Source organism: Morone saxatilis, unplaced genomic scaffold (assembly GCF_004916995.1).
Source record: "Morone saxatilis isolate NCDOM2014 unplaced genomic scaffold, NCSU_SB_2.0 Contig19, whole genome shotgun sequence".
In the NCBI taxonomy this organism is placed as follows: domain Eukaryota; kingdom Metazoa; phylum Chordata; class Actinopteri; family Moronidae; genus Morone; species Morone saxatilis.
In genome coordinates, this window is record NW_023339751.1 from 24,076,590 (window position 1) to 24,080,667 (window position 4,078).

Consider the following 4,078-nt stretch of genomic DNA (forward strand, 5'->3'; position numbering starts at 1 on the left):
CCCTTAAAATCAGATTAGAGAACAGACAACCTTTCCACTTTCAGCAGATGAATATGAAAATATCCTTCTAGTGTTGAACTCTGCACAGACAGCATTCAAACAGCACGCTGTAGGGACAAGAAGAAGCACTTTTTTTTAGTGGAGGTTTTTTTAGTGGAGGGGGGCTTAAAGTAAAATATTGAAAGCAGGACTTTTATTTGTATTTCAGTAACCGTTGGGAATCAACAAACACGTGGACATGAACAATATATCAAACTGATCACCACCAAGCAGTTAATAAAAGTATAAAATGCAACCATTATGTAGAACTAAAGGTATATCACTGCTGCTGCTGGTATGAATTTCCCTTTAAATTTGGTCAAGTGAGTAAAACAAGCAGCTACTGCGTCTCCTACACCTCGCATTTCTTCTTCTCTCTCTTATTGTTCCATCTCTCCTCTGCTGTTATACGTCTGTCTCACCCCCTGTCCTCCTCCTACTGGATTTTTTTGTTACCCTCCCTCCTCCCTCCTGCCTCTCTCCTTCTCCTTCCCTTTGTGATAAAATTCAGTTCATACTTGTGTCAGAGCGTTCCTGCCTGTCAGCTCCCATCACAGAGCGTCTGATCATTAATAACAGCAGCAGGGAGGGTTTTAAACAGGAAGAGCAGCGTGACGTCAGCGCTCTCCTGCAGATCAGGTTGTTCAGGGAATCCCTGAGAGGATCATTCACTATGAATCTGAAGGAAACGTCTGCTTTACAACTCTTATACTTTTGTCCATCATTTGTGTCACTAACAAATCAAGTAGAGATTAGGGAACTCTAGTTTACACTCTGGCTTACTTAACTTGCTGCAGATAACCACCTACTTCTTGTTGCTGCTTAAGGAAATTCATCAGCTGCCCAAAGGTACTGCACTCACAAGCTACAGTCATAGAAAATAAACAAAATTAAAAAAAAAAGCCTTAGACATACACACATATTCTGGACTGTTATAACATAAATCTGTTGGTTTTTACTGGTCCAGTATTTCCAAGGCGCAGACCTAAGAGACATTCTATAATGTATTCATATGGGATAAAATAAGTGATAAATAACAAAGTATGTTACAGAAAACTAAAAGGAGTGATCTTAAATCCAAAGTGTTTGCTATCATTAGTTCATGCTAAAACATAGAAAACCATAAGTTTTGTCTCTAAAATGTTTTAAAATTCTATAATCTATTTACTGAGTCTTTTGAAACAGGACGTGGGCTGTAAGGAATCATTGTTACACTGGACACAAACACACACTTGCTAAGATGCATTTCCTGTCCCGTTGTCCCATCACACCATGTGGCTCTGCTCCGGACACTTAAAGGGCCATTCCACTAATCCTAATCCTGAGCTTTTAAAAGCTTCTGTAATGGAGATATTCCTCCCGCGGCCCCCAGGGCCGCTGCGTTCACAGCGGTTTACTCAGCAGATCTCATCTCTGGTTTCAACCTCAGACACTCTGGAGACAACGGCGACCCAAAATAAATCACATCTGATTCATTTGGACTTCAAAAACAGTAAAAACATTAGGGTACAGATATTATGCCCTCTCACCGAGCATTACATTTTAAATATTGAGAGTAAAGACTGAGATTAATCATGATACAATGACAGGAAGAGGTGAGTCTGAATGATTAAATGTATACTTTTTGTCCATATTTTATGTAATTATGCTGTGTTTATACTGTGACATTTTAAGTTTTCTTGTAATATATGCTGGATTTTGAGGACAAAAGTGTGTGTGTGTGTGTGTGTGTGTAGGCCTGAGGGCTGATGAGTTGATAAATTAAGCCTGAGTTCTCACTGATCCTCCATCTTGGCTTAGATGTTCAGTTCACTGTTTTCATCACGTTTAAAGCACTTAAAACACCAAAACTCTTAACTGAAACTCTACAGATTATGAACTGAGAGAATCCTCAGTAATTAAGTCGGCTGCTGGTTGGCCGTAGACGATGTGAGAAGAATAAAAGAAAACATAAAACTTTTTGATATTTATTCCAATATTTTTGCAAATGGAAGATTGGGCAGCACGTTTATGTTTGCTTCTTCGGGTTCACCATGCACAGGTGTGATAGAGGCAGGGCACATGCTGGTAAAATATGAAAGTGGTTGGAGTTGCTTCACTGACCGGCCAATAAAACGTTACTAAACTATTGAGTGGCTGGTAATATTTGCACATTCACTAGCCATTTCTTTGCAACCTGGATACTGGGGAATTGTGTAAACTTCACCTACACTTTTGAATTCTTCATGCAATTTTCATTGAGGTACTTTTGTTGATGATATTGTAGTCCTAGGGCTGGTTGTGGCTTAGTCCACTGATCCTCCTGCTGCATGTCGAAGTATCCTTGAGCAAGATACTGAACCCCATATTGCTCCTGATGCCGTGCATCGGTGTGTGAACGTGAATGAATGTATTAGTTTCTGTTCGATGGGCTTTGCCATCGCTGTGTGAAATGTGTGTGAAAGGGTGAATGTGGCACGTAGTGTTGAAGCGCTTTGAGTGGTCAGAAGACTAGAAAGACACTATACAAGTACAGGTCCATTTACCATTTACCATTTAAACTATTCAGCTCAAACTGTAATGTTGTAATTAGTCTGTGGTAGTCAGACCTATCTCCACAGCGCTGTTAAGTTTATTGTAAATGAAACAGTCGAGATACAGAGAAGACCTATGTTTGAATAAACTCCACTGTGATACTTAATCGTACACTTAGTATGCAGTACGTACTGACTGATTTGGAACACAGCCCTTTACTTCGGCTCTCTCTGATAGACTTACTTTGTTTTTTTTGTTTTTTCAGACCTTTAATGCTTCCCTACTGATATAACGTATCACCTGCAGTAACTCTACAGTATCTTTATCTTTCCTTCTCCTTACTTTTAGATCACTGTGACATTCGCCATAGTCTTTGGGGTCATCCTTTACCGGATTAGCATAAAAGCGGCGCTGCACATGAGCACTTACCCTGCAGCACGGTCCAATATCAGAGCTACAGTCAAAACTACTGCAGCCATCATCAATCTCATAATCATCATCGTCTTAGATGAAATCTACGCCGCCATTGCCCGCTGGCTCACCACACTGGGTGAGGCACATTTCACTGTTAACCCCTTGAATGCATGATCTATTCTGACTACAGATTGACTGGATCAGAGATATTCTTATAACAGGCAAGAGTGGGTGATGTTTGATGCATAAATGTTAGAGAAAAGTCCATCTCCTGTCAAAAAGACAGAGCAATGTTTGTGCAGAGTTTGTTTTCACATTAATCTACTGAAACTCAGTGTGCGCACCTTCAATGTCAGTTTAACATGTCTATGTAAGAGCACAGTTCTAACATCGCAACTAGTTGCAACTGGTGTGATTTGAAAACCTGACACACACCATGAGAACAGACTTTTCATGATGTGGGAAACATCTTGTGTCCAGCAGTTCAACTTGTGAAATAATACATGTTTAAGTTTTCATAGATTCCGGATTTCGTAATAAAGAACAGATGCAATATACAGAAAACTGTTTTTTTTAGGAAAAATCAAGTATTATTAGACACAAATTATTCAAAGGGAGAGTATTTTATACATCTGGAAGGGAACTTTAAGTAAAGAAAAAGCTCTATCAGTTTGTTTATTTAATGCATAATAGCTTCATACACCATTCTGGATAAAGAATAAGTAATGACAGTTTGAGGCTGGACTATCTAACTTTTAAAGGTGAAAAAGGTTAATTAATAATAATAATAATAATAAGGAAATATGTCTTCATAGCAAGGCATATTGTGTCATAAAGGTGAAAATTAAAAAAACTTCCTTTGCCCTGTGTTAATAATGAATGAAATGAATACATGAGATAAAAACAATAAGTAAAGGGGCCTATAATAAGAATGAAACTGTTAAATAATAGCAATAATTTCATATCTTAAACATCATAAAAACTTAAATTTTTTAAACTTAAAAATTAATATCTATTAGGAAATAATTTGTTCTGCAGGATGATAGAGGATGAAACGAAAGATCCTTTGGATCAGAGGGAGCAGAGGGGGTCGTCCCCTAATCAGAAGGTT